Below are 24,927 nucleotides of genomic sequence, written 5' to 3' on the forward strand. Positions count from 1 at the left end.
TACCACCACCCCCACCCACACAATACACCTTGGGCGGCCCTTGGGACGGGGACGGAGCCGGGGCCTTGGGACGCTGAGGGCACATGGCCTTGAAGTGTCCAGGTAGGTTGCACTGGTGGCACCGTCTTGGCTCTGCCACGGGCCTGGAGAGGGGAGTTGAGGGGGACACCCCCTGCAGTCTAGGGGCAGGTGGGGCAGTCGCAGAGTTCATCTTACCCCCTCTCCAGGTGCTGCTGGTGGCTGCTCTCCTGGCTTCAGGAGCCCGATTGTTGGTGTAGTCATCGGCCAGGGCAGCTGTAGCCGTGGATCCCTTCGGCTTCTGGTCTCGGATGAACTGGCGGAGATCCTCAGGGCAGTTCCACAAGAGTTGCTCCGTGATGAACAAGTCCAGGATCTCCGGTCCGGTGGAAAGCTGCAGGCCTTGGGTCCAGTGGTCGGCAGCTCGGGCAAGTGCCCGCCTGTGGTCAGCCCAGGAGTCCTTTGGTCCCTTCTGTAGGCTCCGGAACTTCTTGCGGTAGGACTCTGGGGTGAGGTTGTACTGTTGGATCAGGGCCCGCTTGATGGTGTCGTAGCCCTGATCCGCCTCAGCAGGCAAGTCCCCAAGGATATCCAGGGCCTTACCCCTTAAACGGGGGGTCAGGTATTTGGCCCACTGGTCCTTGTTCAGATGATGCTGCAAGCAAGTCCGTTCAAAAGCAGTCAAGAAAGAGTCCAAGTCTCCATCCTTCTCCAGCACTGGGAAGTCCTCAACACGGACCTTTGGAAGTTTGGTGTCTGGAAGGTCACGGGTGGCTGATGAGGGCCGGAGCTGAGCTAGCTGCAGCTGGTAGTTACGCTCTGCCTGGCGCTCTTCACGCGCTGCTTGCCGCTCACGCTCGGCCATGAGTTCCTTGTAGCCCTCCCGGTCTCCAGCCTGGCGTAGGGCCATAGCCATTTGAAGAAGGCTATCCGAGCCTCCCAGGCTCGGTGGAATGGCACGTGGTGATCTGCGGCCCGCTGCGGAGCCTGGTGCTTCACTGTCCATTGCAGAGCGGAGGGCTGGCATCTGGCTCGTTGAGGACCCTTGGGCGAGCTGCTCCTCATCTTGTCCAGCAGTGCCCGGTTGTGCAATGTCCTCTGCAGAGCTGTTTTCTGGCGTCGAGCTCCTGGAGGACTCGTGGACAACCTCCTCATCGTCTCTGGCCTGAGCATCGGCCATTCCTTTGGCTTTGCTCCTGGTGCTCTCAGCCATTGTTGCAGACTTTGGTCACTGACACAGAACTGACACCTGATGCACCCACACACCTTACAGTATCTGCACTCTGACACTCTAGTGTTGAGCTAGTCTGAAGACCCCAGCAGCCACAGCTGCTGCAGGCAGTCTTTAGTGTCTGGGAGTATGGGTCTCACACTCACACACACTATTATCTCGATCCCACCGCTTGCCACCAATATGTCACAAACCACCGGGGGGTCACTCAGAAATCCCCCGCGCTGGCTACCAGTACGTCACAATCCACCGGGGGGGTCACTCAGAAATCCCCCGCGCTGGCTACCAGTACGTCACAATCGGGGGGTAACAAGTGGGGGGTCACCCCTCCTTTATACCTCCCGACCGACAGACAGAGCACGTGACGCGCTCTCTAGCTCCCCTCTTATAGTCAGGCCAATTATGGAATTGCCCGACAATAAGCAAGGAGGCCGCTATACTACTTATGCCGATTATTGAAGGGTCCCCGGTGAGAGTAGGGTATATATTCCCCCGACCTCCGCGGGCGGAATATATAATATCTTCCCGGATCTCACTGGCCTCCCCACAATAATCCTTGGCACAACTCGCTGCCACCAACCGATTTACGGTAACTATTAGCCGAACACACAGACGTGGGATTCAAGATCGAGATAACAGAACAGCCCAAGATTAATTATATAATTTAATCGCCTAAAGCACACTAGAAACTACAATATATACAATAGGGAATCTACAGAATATACATATGTCAGAGTACAGTTACAGATCAAAGCATGGGTTACAAACAGGCATACACGGTTCCAGCAGTTACCTTGTGCGTCTGGCCACAGGGGGGCGCTGTAGACCAGGTTTCCAGGAACTCTCTCACAGGTCTGTCCCAACCAGGCCCCCGAGCAGAAGAACGCTGGAAAATGGCCGAAGTAGGGTTATCAACCTGGGCAATCCAGGTCCCCTCCTACCTTAGTGACCTCACAGGGAGCACTGCTACTCCCCCTGCATGGATCAGAATTATCCAGCAAAGGGGATATTGGCCATAACTTTGCCTGGGAGCGTCGTAGGCGGACGCCAATGCTCTCATTGTGACAGTTATGAATTTAGCTACAGAACGAGGGGACTCATGACCTGTCTGCCAGTTCCCCATTGGCTGATATCACGCCTGGGGCATTTCCCAATGTCCTGCTCCCATAAAAAGGGGGTGCCGGCATCGTCCACATGCGGAGACACCATTTTTATGGTTGCCATATTTATCGGAAATATGGCTTGCGAGATATGAACCATTTTTTACTGGAGTCGTTCTGTCTGCTAGTTCCATAGCCTTGCTAATGAGATACAACTCTTGTTACAGGGTGACGGCAGGGAGTCATCCTGTGTCCTTTGTCCTAAAGCCACCTCATTTCCATATCACAGGACATGGCCATGGAGTTTGTTGCTAAACCAGTTGTGTGAAGGAAAGGGGGGTTGACACCAGGAGAGGGCTTCCTGACATACTTGAATATCATGATTTATCGTCATCTCTCCGGATTTACCTCACACACAGGTTCCTTTATTACAGAGCCCCCTTTACTACAGAGCCCCCTTTACTACAGAGCCCCCTTTATTACACAGGTTCCTTTATTACAGAGCCCCCTTTACTACAGAGCCCCCTTTATTACACAGGTTTCTTTATTACAGAGCCCCCTTTACTACAGAGCCCCCTTTACTACAGAGCCCCCTTTACTATAGAGCCTCCTTTATTACAGAGCTCCCTTTACTACAGAGCCCCTTTTACTATAGAGCCCCCTTTACTATAGAGCCCTCTTTACTATAGAGCCTCCTTTAGGCTATGTGCACACGCTGCGTTTTTTTGACGCTGCGTTTTTGTGCGTTTTTGGCCGCTAAAAACGCACAGAAACGCACCTGCGTCGAAAAAACGCGGCAAAAAACGCACGCGTTTGGCCGCGATTTGGTGCGTTTTTTTGCTGCGTTTTGCTGCGTTTTTGCTCACTGCGTCCTTATGCGTTTTTTATCAGTGAACAAAAAAAAAAAAGGTCTGATGTCATTTCCTTCAATGTGTTCTTCATTCTCCACTAGTGTATGCAGAAGAGCAGACAGCTGCAGAACTACAAGGCTCAGCATCCTCCATCCAATAGTGTATGCAGGAGAGCAGACAGCAGCTGTCGAACTACAAGGCTCAGCATCCTCCATCCAATAGTGTATGCAGGAGAGCAGACAGCAGCTGTCGAACTACAAGGCTCAGCATCCTCCTTCCAATAGTGTATGCAGGAGAGCAGACAGCAGCTGTCGAACTACAAGGCTCAGCATCCTCCTTCCAGGACTGTATGCAGGATTTCTTTGCCCCCCCCCAAAAAAAAAAATGACGTGGGCTTCGCCATATTTTTGTATGCTAGCCGGGTACAGCAGGCAGGTACGGGCTGCCCCCAACCCCCAGCTGCCTATTTGTACCCGGCTGGGAACCAAAAATATAGGGAAGCCCTTTTTTTTTTAATTATTTCATGAATTTCATGAAATAATTTAAAAAAAAAATGACGTGGGCTTCGCCCCATTTTTGAGTCCAGCCGGGTACAACTAGGCAGCTGGGGATTGGAATCCACAGTGCAGGGTGCCCATGCTTTCTGGGCACCCCCGCTGTGAATTGCAGTCCCGCAGCCACCCCAGAAAATGGCGCTTTCATAGAAGCGCCATCTTCTGGCGCTGTATCCAACTCTTCCGGCTGCCCTGGTGACGGGTGGCTCGCCGGGTAATAATGGGGTTAGGGCTAGCTGTATATTATCAGCTAGCCCTAAGCCCGAAATTCATGGTGTCACGCCAATATTAGACATGGCCACCATGAATTTCTAGTAAAGATAAAAAAAAAACACAACACACAGAAAAATATTTTTATTAGAAATAAAACACAACACAATTAGTGACTCCATCTTTATTGAAATAAACCCCCCTCCGCAGTAATCCTGGGTTAGGGTCCCGCGCCGTCCAATCCGGATCCAATATCATCTGATCGGTTTGCTGGAAGGCAAAGCGATCAGATGATATGTCAGGATCAAGTGCCTGAATCCCATCACACATCAGCTGATTGCATAAACGCCGATTATACAATCAGCTGATGCATCGGTGCAAAAAAAAAAAAAACCAATAATACTCACTTATGTGCTGATTACCGATTACCGGCAGCTCCTGCAGCGATGGGGCGGGAGTCTGATCCCGTCCGATCACTGCAGCAGCTGCCGGTAGGATGAAGTCTCCTGACGCATCCGCTGATACCGGTCGGGCGCCCGCGTCAGCCCGAGACTCGATCAGCTGATGCGTCAGGTGACTGCATCAGGTGATCCATCGCCAGGTCCTGTAAGCAAGGTCCTGCATCCATCGGAGCTTTCCCGGCCGTCTGCGCACAGCCGGAGCGGGGGTGGCGATACCGTGAGAGGAGATGGGAGCGGGCATGGCACCGGGAGGCTGCACACAGGTGAGTATAACTTTTTTTTTTTTTTTCTACTGTTAACTTTTGTTTTTGCAGCCGCTTCCACCTCCTGCCTGTACATGGCGCCGCACGGCAGCATACATGCACAGGACGGGAGGTGGAAGCGGTGGTGACGGTACCGGGAGGATTCACGCTTCTGTGTATACTGACAGAAGGAATCCTCTTCCTGTACACGTCACTTTACTACCCACCTCCTGCGTTTATAGCTGCGTTTTTGGTCTTAGAAACGCACCAAAACGCAGCTATTTGCGTTTCTCATTGCGTCTTTCAACATCCCATTGAACTCAATGGATGAAAAGCGCAGTGAAAAACGCGGGAATAATTGACATGCTGCGTTTTTGTGGTCACCACAAAAACGCAGCTGAAAAAAAACGCTGTGTGGGGACAGCAAAAATGAAAACTCATAGACTTTGCTGGGGAAGCAAAGTCATGCAGTTTTGAGGCCAAAAACGCACCCGAAAAACGCGCAAAAACGCCGAGAAAAACGCACCGTGTGCACATAGCCTTAGGCTATGTGCGCACACTGCGTCTTTTTGACGCTGCGTTTTTGTGCGTTTTTTTGCTGCGTTTTGCTGCGTTTTTGCTCACTGCGTCTTTATGCGTTTTTTATCAGTGAACAAAAAAAAAAGGTCTGATGTCATTTCCTTCTTCAATGTGTTCTTCATTCTCCACTAGTGTATGCAGAAGAGCAGACAGCTGCAGAACTACAAGGCTCAGCATACTCCATCCAATAGTGTATGCAGGAGAGCAGACAGCAGCTGCAGAACTACAAGGCTCAGCATGCTCCATCCAGGACTATATGCTTGAGGGAGAGTCAGGGGGAGCAGACCTACAAGGCTCAGCATCCTCCTTCCAGGACTGTATGCAGGATTTCTTTGCCCCCCCAAACAAAAAAAATGACGTGGGCTTCGCCATATTTTTGTATGCTAGCCGGGTACAGCAGGCAGGTACGGGCTGCCCCCAGCTTCCTATTTGTACCCGGCTGGGAACCAAAAATATAGGGAAGCCCTTTTTTTTTAAATTATTTCATGAATTTCATGAAATAATTTAAAAAAAAAAATGACGTGAGCTTCGCCCAATTTTTGAGTCCAGCCGGGTACAACTAGGCAGCTGGGGATTGGAATCCACAGTGCAGGGTGCCCATGCTTTCTGGGCACCCCCGCTGTGAATTGCAGTCCCGCAGCCACCTCAGAAAATGGCGCTTTCATAGAAGCACCATCTTCTGGCGTTGTATCCAACTCTTCCAGCTGCCCTGATGCCGGGTGGCCCGCTGGGTAATAATGGGGTTAGGGCTAGCTGTATAGCTGGCCCTAAGCCCAAAATTCATGGTGTCACGCCAATATTAGACATGGCCACCATGAATTTCTAGTAAAGATAAAAAAAAACACAACACACAGAAAAATATTTTTATTAGAAATAAAACACAACACAATTAGTGACTCCATCTTTATTGAAATAAAGAACCCCCCCTCCGCAGTAATCCTGGGTCAGGATCCCGCGCCGTCCAATTCGGATCCAATATCATCTGATCGGTTTGCTGGAAGGCAAAGCGATCAGATGTGTCAGGAACAAGTGCCTGAATCACATCATACATCAGCTGATTGTATAAAAGCCGATTATACAATCAGCAGATGCATCAGTAGAAAAAAAAGAAAAAAAAAAATACTCACTTATGTGCTGATTACCGGCAGCTCCTGGAGCGATGGGGCGGGAGTCTGATCCTGTCCGATCGCTGCAGCAGCTGCCGGTAATCAGGGATGAAGTCTTCTGACGCATCCGCTGATACCGGCCGGGCGCCCGCGTCACTGCGATACTTACGATCACCTGATGCGTCAGGTGACTGCATCAGGTGATCCATCGCCAGGTCCTGCATCCATCGGAGGTTTCCCGGCCGTCTGCACACACCCGGAGCGGGGGTGGCGATACCGTGAGAGGAGATGGGAGCGGGCATGGCACCGGGAGGCTGCAGACAGGTGAGTATAACTTTTTTTTTTTTTTTCTACTGTTAACTTTTGTTTTCGCAGCCGCTTCCACCTCCTGCCTGTACATGGCGCCGCACGGCAGCATACATGCACAGGACGGGAGGTGGACGCAGCGGTGACGGTACCGGGAGGATTCACGCTTCTGTATTTACTGACAGAAGGAATCCTCTTCCTGTACACGTCACTTTACTACCCACCTCCTGCGTTTATAGCTGCGTTTTTGGTCTTAGAAACGCACCAAAACGCAGCTATTTGCGTTTCTCATTGCGTCTTTCAACATCCCATTGAACTCAATGGATGAAAAGCGCAGTGAAAAACGCGGGAATAATTGACATGCTGCGTTTTTGTGGCACCACAAAAACGCAGCTGAAAAAAAACAGATGTGTGCGGACAGCAAAAATTAAAACTCATAGACTTTGCTGGGGAAGCAAAGTCCTGCAGTTTTGAGGCCAAAAACGCACCCGAAAAACGCGCAAAAATGCCGCGAAAAACGCACTGTGCGCACATAGCCTTACTATAGAGACTCCTTTACTACAGAGCCCCTTTTACTATAGAGCCTCCTTTATTACAGAGCCCTCTTTACTATAGAGCCTCCTTTATTACAGCACCCTTTATTAGAGCCCCCTTATTACAGAGCCCCCTTTACTATAGAGACTCCTTTACTACACAGCCCCCTTTATTACAGAGCTTCCTTTATTAGAGCCTCCTTTATTAGAGCCCCCTTTATTACAGAGCCCCCTTTATTACAGAGCCTCCTTTATTAGAGCCCTCTTTATTATAGAGCCCCCTTTATTAAAGAGCCCCCTTTATTACAGACCCTCCTTTATTAGAGCCCCCTTTATGACAGAGCCCCTTTATTAGATCCCCTTTATTAGAGCCTCCTTTATTACAGAGGCCCCTTTATTACAGAGCCCTCTTTATTATAGAGCCCCCTTTATTACAGAGCCCCCTTTATTACAGAGCCTCCTTTATTAGAGCCCCTTTATGACAGAGCCCCTTTATTAGATCCCCTTTATTAGAGCCTCCTTTATTACAGAGGCCCCTTTATTACAGAGCCCCTTTATTAGAGCCGCCTTTATTAGAGCCCCCTTTATTACAGAGCCCCCTTTATGACAGAGCCCCTTTATTAGAGCCCCTTTATTAGAGCCTCCTTTATTGCAGAGGCCCCTTTATTACAGAGCCCCTTTTTTAGAGCCTCCTTTATTAGAGCCCCTTTTATTACAGAGCCCCCTTTATGACAGAGCCCCTTTATTAGAGCCCCCTTTATTACAGAGCCCCTTTATTACAGAACCCCTTTATTAGAGCCTCCTTTATTACAGAGCCCCCTTTATTACAGAGCCCCCTTTATTACAGAGCCTCCTTTATTACAGAGGCCCCTTTATTACAGAGCCCCTTTTATTACAGAGGCCTCTTTATTACAGAGGCCCCTTTATTACAGAGGCCTCTTTATTACAGAGGCCCCTTTATTACAGAGGCCTCTTTATTACAGAGCCTCCTTTATTACAGAGCCCCCTTTATTACAGAGCCTCCTTTATTACAGAGGCCCCTTTATTACAGAGCCCCTTTTATTACAGAGGCCTCTTTATTACAGAGGCCCCTTTATTACAGAGGCCTCTTTATTACAGAGGCCCCTTTATTACAGAGGCCTCTTTATTACAGAGCCTCCTTTATTACAGAGGCCCCTTTATTACAGAGCCCCCTTTATTACAGAGCCTCCTTTATTACAGAGCCCCCTTTATTACAGAGCCCCCTTTATTACAGAGCCTCCTTTATTACAGAGGCCCCTTTATTACAGAGCCCCTTTTATTACAGAGGCCTCTTTATTACAGAGGCCCCTTTATTACAGAGGCCCCTTTATTACAGAGGCCTCTTTATTACAGAGCCTCCTTTATTACAGAGCCTCCTTTTATTACAGAGGCCCCTTTATTACAGAGCCTCCTTTATTACAGAGCCTCCGTTTTTACAGCCTCCTTTATTACAGAGCCTCCGTTATTACAGCCTCCTTTATTATAGACTTACAGACCTCCAGTGTAGAATGCTTCTAGCGATTGTCATGAAGAAACTGCTGCAGTGTTATTCCTAGTAGTGCCGCGGCTCCGCACGTGCTGTGCCTTTAGGTCAGTATTCTGGGCGCTGCACAGGGTCCGCTAATAATTCCTTGGTTTCTCCATTTCATGGGCAGAGCGCTAGCCTTTAAGTCCAGTTTTGAATATCCTTATCTTCTTCATACATGATAAATGCTTTGTGTTCTCTTCACGGATGAACCCCGGTTTTCTCGGTGCAGGGCAGATGCAGGCTGTGTATGGCGGTGTGTGGGGGAGCGGTTTGCTGATATTAATGTTGTGAATTGAGTGGTGGTGTATGGTATAGACAGCGAACACAGGTGCATGTTATTGATGCCATGCTGAATGCACAGAGATACCGGGACGAGATCCTGAGGCCCATTGTTGTGCCTTTCATCCACCACCGGCACACTTATTTGATGAATAAAGAAAAAAACTTTTTTTGATGCTTAAATATATTTATTCGTGCATAGGTCAAAAGATGATTCAAATCCAATCCAACGTTTTGACCGTCTACACGAGGTCTTTATCGAGGATAGGAGTATCTAAGGTAACAAAAAATATATACCGTAATCAACATACGTATTGCACATTAGTAAAAAATGTTTACAGATCAATTTTTGTCAAGTACAGTAATTCTAACAAATCCATCTATCCAGGAGTTTTGCACAGAATCAAACATATACAGTACAGACCAAAAGTTTGGACACACCTTCGCATTCAAAGAGTTTTCTTTATTTTCATGACTCATGATTCACATTGAAGGCATCAAAACTATGAATTAACACATATGGAATGAAATACTTAACACAAAAGTGTGAAACAACTGAAAATATGTCTTATATTCTAGGTTCTTCAAAGTAGCCACCTTTTGCTTTCATTACTGCTTTGCACACTCTTGGCATTCTCTTGATGCGCTTCAAGAGGTAGTCACCGGAAATGGTCTTCTTAACAGTCTTGAAGGAGTTCCCAGAGATGCTTAGCACTTGTTGGTCCTTTTGTCTTCACTCGGCGGTCCAGCTCACCCCAAACCATCTCGATTGGGTTCAGGTCTGGTGATTGTGGAGACCAGGTCATCTGGTGTAACACCCCATCACTCTCCTTCTTAGTCAAATAGCCCTTGCACAGCCTGGAGGTGTGTTTGGGGTCATTGTCCTGTTGAAAAATAAATGATGGTCCAACTAAACGCAAAGCGGATGGAATAGCATGCCGCTGCATGATGCTGTGGTAGTCATGCTGGTTCTGTATGCCTTCAATTTTGAATAAATCCCCAACAGTGTCACCAGCAAAGCACCCCCACACCATCACACCTCCTCCTCCATGCTTCACGGTGGGAACCAGCCATGTAGAGTCCATCCGTTCACCTTTTCTGCAAAGACACAGTGGTTGGATCTAAAGATCTCAAATTTGGACTCACCAGACCAAAGCACAGATTTCTACTGGTTTAATGTCCATTCCTTGTGTTCTTTAGCCCAAACAAGTCTCTTCTGCTTGTTGCCTGTCCTTACCAGTGGCCTGCTGCACAAAGTCTCCTCTTAACAGTTGTCCTAGGGATGAGGTGTGTCCAAACTTTTGGTCTGTACTGTATGTATACATTTTTTTAAAAAAATCAAATTCAGAATGATATAATGAATCATATCCTATCGAAAAAAGGAAAATTCAAGTCTTTATGGTCATGTAAGAAGTTTAAATAGCAAGATATACACCCACCTAAAGGGAAACCATAACAGTAAGTGGTCAAATGACAAGTCGTCGTCAATTACTGTTATGGTTTCCCTTTAGGTGGGTGTATATCTTGCTATTTAAACTTATTGCATGACCATAAAGACTTGAATTTACCTTTTCACGATAGGATATGATTTATTATATCATTCTGAATTTGATTGTTTTAAAAAAATGTATACATATACGTTTGATTCTGTGCAAAACTCCTGGATAGATGGATTTGTTAGAATTACTGTACTTGATAAAAATTGATCTATAAAAATTTTTTACTAATGTGCAATACCTATGTTGATTATATATTTTTTGTGACCTTAGATATTACTATCCTCGATAAAGACCGCGTGTACACGGTCGAAACGTTGGATTGGATTTGAATCATCTTTTGACCTATGCACGAATAAATATATTTAAGCATCAAAAAAAGTTTTTTTTCTTTAGACATCAAATAAGTGTGCCGGAGCTATTCTTTTAGTTTTGGACGGACTTTCTTTCTCCGAGCACCTAAATTTGTACACAGTGAGCCAGGTATAACCATTCTAATTTCATCCACCACCATCACCTGATGTTGCATCATGATGATACACAGCGCCATATTGAAGGATTTGTGCACAATTTCTGGAACATTCCAGTTCTCCCATGTTCAGCATACTCACTAGACGTCACCCATTGAGCATGGTTTGGAGGCTCCAAATCAAGTTCCTGGCAATATCCAGCCCCTTTGCATAGCCATTGAAGAGGAGTGGACCAATATTCCACAGGCCACAATAAACAACGTGATCAACTCTACGAGAAGATGTGTTTCAAATGGTGGTCACACCAGATACTGACTGGTTTTCTGAACCACCTGGATTCCCTCAATACAGTAAAACTGCACATTTTACAGTGGTCTTTTATTGTGGCCAGCCTAAGGGCGGCTTTGCACACTACGATATCGCAGGTGCGATGTCGGTGGGGTCAAATTGAAAGTGACGCAGATCCGGCATCGCATGCGACATCGTAGGGTGTAAAGCCTTGATGATACGATTAACGAACGCAAAATCGTCGTAATCGTATCATCATTGCAGCGTCGGCGTAATTCATAATTACGCTGACGCGACGGTCCGATGTTGTTCCTCGCTCCTGCGGCAGCACACATCGCTGTGTGTGAAGCCGCAGGAGCGAGGAACATCTCCTACCGGCGTCACTGCGGCTTCCGTAGGATATGCGGAAGGAAGGAGCTGGGCAGGATGTTTACATCCTGCTCATCTCCGCCCCTCCGCTCCTATTGGCCGCCTGCCGTGTGACGTCGCTGTGACGCCGCACGACCCGCCCCCTTAGGAAGGAGGCGGGTCGCCGGCCAGAGCGACGGTCGCAGGGCAGGTGAGTGCGTATGAAGCTGGCGTAGCGATAGTTTTCGCTACGCCAGCTATCACACGATATCGTACCTGCGACGGGGGCGGGCACTATCGTGTGCGACATCGCAGCATCGGCCTGCGATGTCGCAACGTGCAAAGCCCGCCTAAGGCACACCTGTGCAATATCATACTGTCTACTCAGCATCTTGATATACCACACTTGTGAGGTCGATAGATTATTTTGGCAAAGGAGAAGTGCTCACTAAGGGCTGTTTCAGATGTCAGTGATTCTGGTACATATGTGACAGTTTTTATACGTACCAGAATCACTGACATACGCAGACACATTAAAATCAATGGGTCTGTTCACACATCAGGGATTTTTCACTGACCATGTCTCCATGCGGCTTACACGTGTGTCTGTGATTGCCTCATAGAGACATGTCCGTCTTTTTCTGGCATCACTGATGTCCCACAGACCACACAATGGTGTGATCCGTGAAACACGTACCAGAAAAACACGAACATTGAAAATAAAAAACATTTTCAACTCACCTTTTCCAGCGATGCTCTGTGCAGCCTCTGCTCTCTGCAGCTTCCAGCCCGGCTCAGAGGCTGTTGTGTATATTCATTATGCACGACACAGCCGACCCGGAAGTAGCTGCAGAGGTGACACAGCGGTGGCTGGATGCTGCAACGCGGGATCCTTCAGCACCACGTACAGCAAGAGCGAGGAAAGGCGAGTTTATGTCCATGTGCAATCACGGAGCACGGATAACGTCTCACGGATTGCACATAAACAACCCACGTGTGCCGTGAATCACAACACACGGAGGGAAATATGCGTGTTTAACATGTCAGTGAAACACGTCTGTTTTTCACTGACGTGTGAAACAGGCCTAACACAGACAAGTTTGTAAATAATTTTTAAGAGAAAAAGGCTTTTTGGGCACGTAGAAAAAGTCCCAGATCTTAAAGAGTTCAGCTCATGGAAAATGTGAACAAAAGCAAAAGTATTGCATTTATATATGTACAATCAGCCTCCAGGGTATGTGTATAAAACATCTTTTCAGGTAGCTAACCTGTAACCCGCCTGAAAAAGTGCTAAAGAAGCGCTAAAAAGAATTAAAATGATGTGATATGCATTCTCCTGGCCATATTCCGACTAGACGTGTGCAGTCGTGCTGAGTGAGGCCGCGCACGTCTAGTTGGAATGTGGCCAGGAGAAGGCATACCGTACGTATACTTGCAGTCACATGATTGCTCAGTCTTGCCACTGGCTCCGTAGAATTCTCACAGCTCGCAGTGTGCGTGATGTGAGGATTCACAAGTCTAATCACATAAAGTGACTACAAACGTTTGTTAAAAGCCTGAACAACCCCTTAAAAGGGATTGTAAACCAAAGACATGGCTGGGGAAACATCTGCCACGAATGAAGGTCAAAATTACCATACAAAGGAATGGGAATTGCGACAACCACTCCTTTGACAGCGCTGTGTCAGATACGTGCAGGTGCTATTGGCGAGATCTGCGCATACTGTGATTATCAGGACACGGAGCTGATTGATAATCTCGGCTCTGCTGCATCTCTACACGACCCATCGCTTTATGTTGAGTCCCATGACTGTAGTTCTTAGGCCATGTTCACATGTTCTGAAGGGGTTTCCTTATTTATTTGAAGCTTTGTTTCTGCACTCAAAAACACAACTGCGTTGTTTACATGCAATTTTTCAGGCTCCCCATAGAAGTCTATAGATAAAAAAAAATGCCCTAAAACCGCACAGCTCAGCAGTGTCTTTAGAAGCACAGTGATAAGGAGATATCATGAATTCATGTCTACTTTGCTTAGACAGTTAGGGTACTGTCACACTTTAGCGTCGCTCCAGCGATCCCACCAGCGATCTGACCTGGTCAGGATCGCTGGTGCGTCATTACATGGTCGCTGGCGAGCTGTCAATCAGGCAGATCTCACCAGTGACTAGTGACCAGCTCCCAGCCCCCAGCGACGCATGGAAGCGATGCTGCGCTTGGAAACTAAGATAAATATCGTGTAACCAAGCGCTTGGTTACCCGATATTTACCTTGGTTACCAGCGCACACTTAGCGCTGGCTCCCTGCACTCGTAGCCAGAGTACACATCGGGTTAATAAGCAAACCGCTTTGCTTATTTACCCTATGTGTACTCCGGCTACGTGTGCAGGGAGCCGGCACTGGCAGCATGAGAGCGGCGGACGCTAGTAACCAAGGTAAATATCGGGTAAGCAAGCAAAGCACTTCCCTTGGTTACCCGATATTTACCTTGGTTACAGCTTACCGCAGGCTACCAGACGCCGGCTTCCTGCTCCCTGCACATTCAGATCGTTGCTCTCTCACTGTCAAACACAATGATGTGTGCTTCACAGCGGGAGAGCAACGTCCAAAAAATGAACCAGCACTGTGTGTAACGAGCAGCGATCTCACAGCAGGGGCCAGATCGCTGCTCAGTGTCACACACAGCGAGATCGCTAATGAGGTCACTGCTGCGTCACAAAAAACATGACTCAGCAGCGATCTCGCTATGTGAGAAGTACCCCTTAAAAGCAGATTTTCTGTGCAAAAAATGCAGCATAAAAAATATATTTACCCTACCTGTGAACATGGCCTCACTAATCCTTATCAATAAAGACTCCATAGTGACAAGATGCTGGCTTATCTGCTCTGCTTGTACACAGGCTCCTAGCAGCCCCAGACAATTGTTTACACAGATTAGGGAACAGGAGAGTCATTATTTAATGGTGGGTTAAAAATGGAGAAGAAATGTTTTAGATCATTTCTGGTTCAGATTATACACAGAAGAAACTCAGGGGGAACTGATCATCTGTAGGGGAGGCAGAGCGTGTGGCTAATGATCTCAGGCCGGAGACCCGAAGGGCCTTATGAGACAGGAAACATATATAAAGATAGCGATTGACGGGTGAATAGTTATCGGGTCTTTATCGTTACAAGCTCATTATTACACAAGCAAATGCTCGCTCGAGAGATGGCTGTTGCTGTCGATGGAAAGTCGATAGTCGTATATAAAAACATGCATTACAGTTTAGGATTAACCATCCAATTAACCTACAAAGACGAATCCACTCCTCTAGTGTGATGTGTTGATGAGGTGGTAGCGACTTATTACATGGTGAAATTTTATGCCGACAAGTGATCATTTTTAACCTCTTTACGACAAAGGACATACTGTCACGTCCTTGTACACCTTCCTCCGGTTACCGCGGGCTTTGGTGGCGAGCCCGAGGTAATCCCCACACATGTCTGCTGATCTGATCAGCAGACATGTGTGGCTAACAGGCTCAGGTGGAATGGAGAGCCACCCGTGCCTGGTAACCCTGATTGCCCTGTCCAACAATAACAGTGCAATTTAAATGGCCGTGGCAGAGATCGCAGCTGTTCCCCGCCGCCATTGGAGGTTCGGTGACACGATCATGGGGCGCCAATGTGTTGTCATCGTGGCGCAAGGTCAGCTGATGACCCATGACGCAGACATGACTCACTTCCTGTGAGAGCAGAACTGGAATGCTGCATTTCTGCTGCTCAGAGCGATGCTGTGATGATCAACAGAAATGCACAGGCGATCAAACTGTGCAGTCATAAAGTTCCCTAGGGGGACTGGTAAAATAAATTTAAAAAAAATGTAAAAAAAAATAAAATAAAAAAACAAACAAAGTTCAAATAACCCCTCTTTGCCACATTGAAAATAAAAGTTTGAAAAAAAAAATTGATATCGCCACATTCAAAAATACCCAATCTATCAAAATATAAAATTAATTAATCTGATTGGTTCAGGGCGTGGTGAGAAAAAATAAATCATTTTTTAGTCACCGCAACATTTCTTTAAAATGCAATAACAAGCGTTCAAAACAAAAATTGTATAATTTAAAACGTCAGCTCAAGATGCAAAAAATAAGCCATTACTGAGCCCAAGATCCCGAAAATGGAAAACGCTACGGGTCTCAGAAAAATGGTGCCAAAAGCGCAACTCTTTTTTTTTTTTGACAAACTTCTGAATTTTGTTTGACCCCTTAGAAAAAAAAAGTATACATGTTTGGTATCTATGAACTTGTACCAATGTGAGTCATCATACGGACACATCAGTTTTACCATATAGTAAACGTAAATAAAAGACCCAAAAAACAATTATGCAGTTGCACTTATTTCACTGTATCTCCACATTTGGATTTTTTTTTCCCGTTTTCCAGTACTTTACGAGGGGCTGCTGATAAGTCTTTGGCTTTACCCAGAAAGAAACAAGATATGATAATGAAACTTTACATTTATTCCACATACTCACCACTGATGTCAACATACTTCTTATATCGGTATTCCAAGTTCTGTAAGCCTAGCAAAAAGAAGGATTTCGGTTGTGCCTCAAACCAGGTATCTGTAGCAACTATGGCATCAGAAATGGTGTGAAATTTGGTACCCTTGAGGTGTTTCTTCAGGTTTGGAAATAGATCATAGTCGGAGGGAGCTAGATCTGGTGAATAAGGTGGGTGGTCAACCAATTGGAAGCCCAGCTCTGCCAGTTTTGTTGCTTGTGCAGTGTGAGTGGAGGCATTGTCTTGCAGGAACACGATTCCTTTGGACAGTTTGCCGCGCTTTTTGGCCTTCAGAGCTGCCTTCAATTAGTCCAAATGTTCAATGCAATGCATTGCTGGTGGAACCCTTTTGAAGGTAGTCCACTAGCAGGATTTCCTCCTTTTCAGACACCATGACCTTAGTGGCTGAATTTTGCACCCTGGACTTCTTTGGATGAGGAGAACCACTGTGCCTCCACTCTTTTGACTGCTCCTTGTTTTCAGGGTCATACAAACAAATCCAGGTCTCATCCATAGTGACCAGTTGATCCAGGAAGTTCTTATCAGTCTGGAAACGCTGACAAATGGATCGGGAAGTTTTCACTCTCATGCTTCTCTGATCTGTTGTCAAACATTTGGGGACCCACTTTGCAGATAGCTTCCTCATGTCCAAATGTTCATGGATAATGACACAAACACATGCACGGGAAATCCCCATGATGTCTGCTATTGCTTTAGCTGAAATTCGTCGAATCTCCAGTATTAGGTTGTGCACAGCATCGATGATCTCCGGAACAACAACCACTCTCGATCGTCCAGGACGTTCCTCATCATTGGTGCTGAAGTGGCCATTTTAAATTTGGCAACTCAGTTCTTAGCTGTGGAATATGAAGGGCATTGATCACCCAATGTCTGCGACATATCACAATGAATATCCTTTGTGGACTTTCCTTGCAGAAACAAGAATTTTATCACTCCTCTGCTCTCAGTTGCTGTGAATATCGCATTAGACTGCGCCATTTTGTTTTCCCGAGTGTGTAGAACACTGTTGTCATAAGCAACAAACACAAAATTTTGAAAACATATTAGACACATAAGGCTTTCATGTGATGTAGCATTCGTTACCATAAAAACAAAAAAAATCACAAAGCCAAAGACTTATCAACAGCCCCTTGTATATGGTAAAATTAATGGTTTTATTCAAAAGTACAACTCGTTTCACAAAAAAACAAGCCCTCATATGGCAATATTGACAGAAAAATAAAAAAGTTATGGCTCTCGGAAGGAGGGGAGGAAAAATCGAAAATGAAAAACGGAAAGTCGATAAAGCTGCATCTTACATTACCAGCAAAATCTTTGAGACCCCAGAAATCTCATGCACACGATAGATTTTTTTTTTTTTTTTTGTCCTCACTGAAATGGAAACTCCTGTACTTTTGAAAGAAGCAGCATGCTAATTCTCTCAATGTTTTTGCAGCTTTTTTTTGCAGTGTTTTTTTTTCCACGATTGAAAGCAATTGTGGTGAATGAAACTAATTTTATTTAAACATGTACCATCACCAAGAACGCAGCCAAAAACACGCAACAAAAATGCAGCTAAAACACAACAAAACCTGCTTTTTGGAAGCCAAGAGAGCTGATTTTGGCTGCAGAACAACATGCGCCATAAACGCAATGTGTGAACATAATGTTACGGATCATTCACATGATGTTTTCAGACATGCAAAAGGTTTTAATCTAAAAACTGCTTCAGAAAACAGCTGCGTTTTTGCAGTATTTTTTCCCTAAAGTGTCTTGTTGAGCAAATTTATGATGTTTCTGTAAGCATTTTTCAAGGACGTAAGGACGTAAGCATTTCTGTAAGTCTGTAAGCATTGTTCAAGGATGTTTCGTTGAGAGATGTTTTTTGTTTTTTTTTATAAGTATATATATATATATATATATATATATATATATATATATATATATATATATATATATATATATATGCTAGCTGTACTATATATATAATATATATATATATATATATATATATATGTATTATATATATATATATATATATATTATATATATATATATATACTAGCTGTACTACCCGGCTTCGCCTGGGTTAATAGCTGTTGTTAACAAAATAGAATGCATTAACGAAAATGTATTCTGCACACAAAAACCACAAAACAAATAGATAGAAATGTAATTATTAAAAGGCAAAAACTAAGCTAATAGAAGCATTTCAGAACATATATTTCAACATCACAGATATTCCACACAGATTTAACTAAATTGGCCAAGTAATATTCTCCGTCTGTCTCTTTCCAGATCTGTCTCTTTCCCCGTCTGTCTCTTTCCCCGTCTTTCTCTTTCCCCGTCTGCCTGTCTCTGTCTGTCTCTTTTTTTGTATGTCTCTCTGTTTCTTTCCCCATCTGTCTCTTTCTAGGTCTGTCTCTTTCCCAGGTCTGTCTCTTTCCCCGTCTGTCTGCCCGCCTCTTTGTCTGTGTCTTTTCCTGTCTGTCTCTTTCCCTGTCTGCATGTCTCTGTCTGTCTCTTTCCTTGTCTGTCTCTATTTCTCTGTCTCTTTCCCCATCTGTCTCTATGAAGGTCTGTGTCTTTCCCCATCTATCTTTGTCTGTCTTTCTGGCTGTCTCCTCCTTCACTGTCTGCCTGTCTCTGTCCCTGTCTGTCTGTCTCTTTCCCATCTGTCTCTTTCCCCATCTGTCTCTTTCCAGGTCTGTCTCTTTCCAGGTCTATCTATGTCTGTCTCTTTCCCCGTCTGTCTGTCTGTCTCTTTCACCGTCTGTCTCTGTCTCCTTCACAGTTTGTCTCTGTCTGTCTCTTTCCCTGTCTGTCTCTATCTCTCTGTCTCTTTCCCTGTCTGTCTCTCTTTATCCGTCTCCCCACCGACATCTTATTACCTCACATATAAGCTTCTTATACTAACAATGTCTTTTGTTCCTATAGCAACTAATCACAGCTCCTACTAATAACCTGTAGTTCCAGGCTCCATTTACTTTAATGGAGGCATATTTTTTGGAGAGTAACTGTAAAGCGCGGGGTTACATTTTCCTGTCAAAACATACTCTACGACGTTCCCTGGGTCACATGAGGTGTCTGTGCAAAATTTCGTGATTGTAAATGCGACGGTGCGGATACACTTTCGTTTCACTTTTTCCCCATTATGTAGATAGGGGCAAAATTGATTGGTAAATTGGAACGCGCGGAGTTAACATTTCCCCTCACAACATAGCCTATGACGCTCTCGGGGTCCAGACGTGTGAGTGTGCAAAATTTTGTAGCTGTAGCTGCGACGGTGCGGATGGCAATCCCGGACATACACACACACACATTCAGCTGTATATATATATATATATATATATATATATATATATATATATATACAGTTAGGTCCAGAAATATTTGGACAGTGACACAAGTTTTGTTATTTTAGCTGTTTACAAAAACATGTTCAGAAATACAATTATATATTTAATATGGGCTGAAAGTGCACACTCCCAGCTGCAATATGAGAGTTTTCACATCCAAATCGGAGAAAGGGTTTAGGAATCATAGCTCTGTAATGCATAGCCTTCTCTTTTTCAAGGGACCAAAAGTAATTGGACAAGGGACTCTAAGGGCTGCAATTAACTCTGAAGGCGTCTCCCTCGTTAACCTGTAATCAATGAAGTAGTTAAAAGGTCTGGGGTTGATTACAGGTGTGTGGTTTTGCATTTGGAAGCTGTTGCTGTGACCAGACAACATGCGGTTTAAGGAGCTCTCAGTTGTGGTGAAGCAGAACATCCTAAGGCTGAAAAAAAAAGAAAAAATCCATCAGAGAGATAGCAGACATGCTTGGAGTAGCAAAATCAACAGTCGGGTACATTCTGAGAAAAAAGGAATTGACTGGTGAGCTTGGGAACTCAAAAAGGCCTGGGCGTCCACGGATGACAACAGTGGTGGATGATCGCCGCATACTTTCTTTGGTGAAGAAGAACCCGTTCACAACATCAACTGAAGTCCAGAACACTCTCAGTGAAGTAGGTGTATCTGTCTCTAAGTCAACAGTAAAGAGAAGACTCCATGAAAGTAAATACAAAGGGTTCACATCTAGGTGCAAACCATTCATCAATTCCAAAAATAGACAGGCCAGAGTTAAATTTGCTGAAAAACACCTCATGAAGCCAGCTCAGTTTTGGAAAAGTATTCTATGGACAGATGAGACAAAGATCAACCTGTACCAGAATGATGGCAAGAAAAAAGTTTGGAGAAGAAAGGGAACGGCACATGATCCAAGGCATACCACATCCTCTGTAAAACATGGTGGAGGCAACGTGATGACATGGGCATGCATGTCTTTCAATGGCACTGGGTCACTTGTGTTTATTGATGACATAACAGCAGACAAGAGTAGCCGGATGAATTCTGAAGTGTACCGGGATATACTTTCAGCCCAGATTCAGCCAAATGCTGCAAAGTTGATCGGATGGCGCTTCATAGTACAGATGGACAATGACCCCAAGCATACAGCCAAAGCTACCCAGGAGTTCATGAGTGCAAAAAAGTGGAACATTCTGCAATGGCCAAGTCAATCACCAGATCTTAACCCAATTGAGCATGCATTTCACTTGCGCAAATCGAGACTTAAGACGGAAAGACCCACACACAAGCAAGACCTGAAGGCTGCGGCTGTAAAGGCCTGGCAAAGCATTAAGAAGGAGGAAACCCAGTGTTTGGTGATGTCCATGGGTTCCAGACTTAAGGCAGTGATTGCCTCCAAAGGATTCGCAACAAAATATTGAAAATAAAAATATTTTGTTTGGGTTTGGTTTATTTGTCCAATTACTTTTGACCTCCTAAAATGTGGAGTGTTTGTAAAGAAATGTGTACAATTCCTACAATTTCTATCAGATATTTTTGTTCAAACCTTCAAATTAAACGTTACAATCTGCACTTGGATTCTGTTGTAGAGGTTTCATTTCAAATCCAATGTGGTGGCATGCAGAGCCCAACTCGCGAAAATTGTGTCACTGTCCAAATATTTCTGGACCTAACTGTATGTATATATATATATATATATATATAATAAAAAATTACCTTCTCAAGCCCTGTGGGTGGTTATTTGACCTTCCTCATTCTCGGGTCCTCTACCAGAGGCCTGGGAGTTTGAGGTTTTGCGCAGGATCTTAGTTGTTCCCAGCATTGCGCTTTTTTTGGACAGAGAGCTCAGATGTTGCTCCTGGAATCTGTTGCAGCCATTTTTCCAACTTAGGGGTCACTGCTCCAAGTGCTCCTATCACCTCTGGAATCACTGTTACCTTCACCTTCCACATCTTCTCCAGTTGTTCTTTAAGGCCCTGGTATTTGTCCAGCTTCTCATATTCCTTCTTTCTGATGTTATTGTCATTAGGCACTGCCACATCTATTATCATTGCTGTCTTCTGATCCTTGTCTACTATCACAATATCTGGTTGGTTATCTACCACTTGCTTATCCTTCTGGATCTTGAAGTCCCACAGGATTTTAACCCTTTCATTCTCCATCATTTTTTCTGGGGTCTCCCACCTGGATGTAGGGGCACTTAGCCCATACGCTGTACAGATATTCCTGTATACAATTCCCACTACTTGGTTGTGGCGTTCGGTGTACACTGTTCCTGCTTGCATTTTACATCCTGCCACTATATGTTGGATTATTTCCGTGGTTTCTTTACATAGTGTGCACCTTGGGTATTGTTTTGTGTGGTAGATCCCTGCATCTATGGATCTGGTACTTAGCGCCTGCTCTTGTCCTGCTATAATTAGTGCCTCTGTGCTGTCCTGGAGTCCAGCTTTCTCTAGCCATTGGTAGGTTTTCTTCATGTCAACCACCTCCATTATCTGTCTATGGTACATCCCATGCAGCGGCTTGTCTTGCTATGGCACTTCATGTTCTTGTTCATCCTTCCCGGACTGTTGTTATTGCTGTCTTAGGCTCTCCCTCAGCATCTCATCTTTTGGTGCCATTTTTCTGAAGTATTCCTGTATACTTCTTGTTTCATCCATGATGGTGGCTTGGACCCCTATCAAGCCTCGACCACCCTCCTTTCTTTGGATATACAATCTTTGGGTGTTTGACTTGGGGTGGAGACCACCATGCATTGTAAAGAGCTTCTGGGTCTTCACATCTGCAGCTTCCATTTCTTCTTTTGGCCAGCACACTATGCCAGCAGGGTATCTGATAACTGGCAGAGCTTATGTATTGATGGCGCGGATCTTATTCTTCCCATTGAGCTGGCTCTTTAAGCCCTTTGATAGTATTTGGATGTTGCTGCTTTCCTTGCCTCCTCATCATGGTTACCGTATCCTTGGGGGATGCCAAGGTACTTGTAGCATGCTTGTACATCTGCTATGTGCCCTGCCGGTAGTTCTACTCTATCAGTCTTTACTACCTTGATTCTCTTTATGACCAGCCGGCCACACTTCTCCAGTCGAAAGGACATCCCGATGTCTTCGCTGTATATCCTGTTCAGGTGGATCAGTGAACTGATGTCTCGTTCATTTTTGCGTATACAGCTTGATGTCATCCATGTAGAGTAGGTGGCCGATGATGCTTCCACTCTTGAACTTGTATCCATAGCCAGACTCTGTTATTATCTGACTGAGGGGGTTCAAGCCTATGCAGAACAGTGGTATATGCCACATTTGATGGACACTTGTGCTAGTTGCCTTGAGTTAACTTCCAGTGTTGTCCTCCATAGCCCCATTGAGTTGCTAAGGAAGGTTCTTAATTTCCTGTTGACATTGTAGAGAGCCAAGCATTCACAGATCCATGTGTGTAGCATTGAGTCATAGGCTTTCCTATAGTTAATCCAGGCTGTACTGAGATTGGTCTGTCTGAATCTTGAGTCTTGAGCGACTGCTCTATCCACTAGCAGCTAGTGCTTAGAGCCTCTGGTATTGTTCCCAATGCCTTTCTGAGCTGGATTCATGTACCAATGCATATGTATACACTCTTTATCTATAATTTGAAAGTTCTGGGCTTTTTTGAATCATGGAAATCAACAATACGGGATTTCATGGCATACAAGATGATACATCTAGGCTGGATAAGCTAGCAAAAATCTTCTGTGATAACACAACTATACCCACCAATGTTCCTAATGATCTCATCACAATTATGAAAGCTCTTGAAATTAAGATGGGTAAGGAACTTAGAATTTGTTGGAACCAAAATACCCTTAAAACCTATTTAATTAAGAAGATGGTACCACGTGGTTTACGTATAAGGAAGACGGTCACAGCTCCTTACAATGAGGACTTTCAAAATAAATGGAATACTATTCTTAGTGAGTGTTCATTGAAACTAATTGAACTCATTGTTACAGAGGAGGATAGAGAACTAAAGGAAATCAAAACGGATATAAGTGGCCTGCAACAAGCAGCAAATAATTTTTCACATCTGGAAGATTTCCAAAAACTTAAAGACAAGATGGATATGAATTTAAAAAAATTAGAAGGCTTTATTACGGACACCAAAAAAGCCAAATTTCAACGTGACTTACAAGACTATGCTGACAACAAAGTGTGTAATTGGCACTATAAACCACATTCCATCTTAAAAAGAAAATCTTCTAACAATAGGGTAACGTTTAGGAATTTTGATTCCACCGCAGATACATCTGTGTTCAATACTTCAGAAGAACTTTCGGATACCTCCATTGCCTCAACCTCTACGGGTGTCAGCTTTAATTCCACCACAGGTGCTCCACCCATGGGTCATAACAAGACCTCAAAAAACGTAGGAGACGTGGTGGTAGAAAGCACAAGAAGGAGACAACCGTATCGCAGCAGACATCGAAGGTACTAGAAGTCCCAATTTGGAACCTGTCTAGCTTTATCCTGTCATCAGCGCAAATCTCATTGCTATCCAGAGGCTTAAGTTTTTGTCCTACTCAAAAATTTAATATTTTTAATACAATATTGGACATTAATATACTGGCCAGGAACATTACTATTAAATCACATTTTGATGGCAATGAGGAATATCAACCCAGAGCAGTGTGTCCAGTTGAAATACAAAGTGACTCATTTTTTACATTTGAAGAACAGAACACCATGTTGGACTTGCAGAATCTGGAAAGTGGCAGCAATCCTAGTAATGTGAACTTGAACCAATATTTTCCCAGGAGTAATCCTCTTTTTTACCCTCTGCAGTCGAGATCATCAGCTCTGGACTCTTTTCAAGAACTTGTGGAGAGAGATCTGATTGAGCTGAAAAAATCAGGGGAACAATCTTTTTCAGGATGTAATTTATCTAAAAGCGAAAAAAATGCTCTAAAAGAATTGAAAGATAATCCTGACCTTTTAATATGCCCTGCAGACAAGGGAGGTGCAGTGGTGATCTTGAATGCAGGGTTAGGCTATGTGCGCACAGTGCGTTTTTGCGCGTTTTTCGGGTGCGTTTTTGGCCTCAAAACTGCAGGACTTTGCTTCCCCAGCAAAGTCTATGAGTTTTCATTTTTGCTGTCCGCACACATCTGTTTTTTTTACCTGCGTTTTTGAGTTAAAAAAAAAAAATGGACATGTCAGTTCTTTCCTGCGTTTTTCTGCGTTTTCCGCCCATGCAATGCATTTGAAAAACGCAGCAAAACGCAGAGATCAAAAACGCAGCAAAACGCAGCCAAAAACGCACCAAATCGCTGCAAAAACGCATGCGTTTTTTTATGCGTTTTTTCGACGCAGGTGCGTTTTCTGTGCGTTTTTAGCGGCCAAAAATGCACAAAAAGGCAGCGTCAAAAAGACGCAGTGTGC

The 24,927-nt window shown here is 44.9% G+C and overlaps 1 protein-coding gene across 3 annotated transcripts in view; it reads left to right on the plus strand.

Annotated features, from left to right (window-relative positions):
- The window catches only part of CCDC181 (coiled-coil domain containing 181), a 66,071-nt gene that overhangs the window by 5,658 nt on the left and 35,486 nt on the right, over nucleotides 1-24,927 (plus strand). The window contains exon 2 of one of the 3 annotated variants that reach the window (XM_075333556.1): nucleotides 8,699-8,802. The exons of the other annotated variants lie outside the window; for them this stretch is intronic. The gene's annotated coding sequence lies outside the window, so the exon portion shown is untranslated. The remainder of the gene's footprint in view (nucleotides 1-8,698; nucleotides 8,803-24,927) is intronic. 3 annotated transcript variants of the gene reach the window in all.

This window comes from Anomaloglossus baeobatrachus, chromosome 2 (genome assembly GCF_048569485.1).
Source record: "Anomaloglossus baeobatrachus isolate aAnoBae1 chromosome 2, aAnoBae1.hap1, whole genome shotgun sequence".
NCBI lineage: Eukaryota > Metazoa > Chordata > Amphibia > Anura > Aromobatidae > Anomaloglossus > Anomaloglossus baeobatrachus.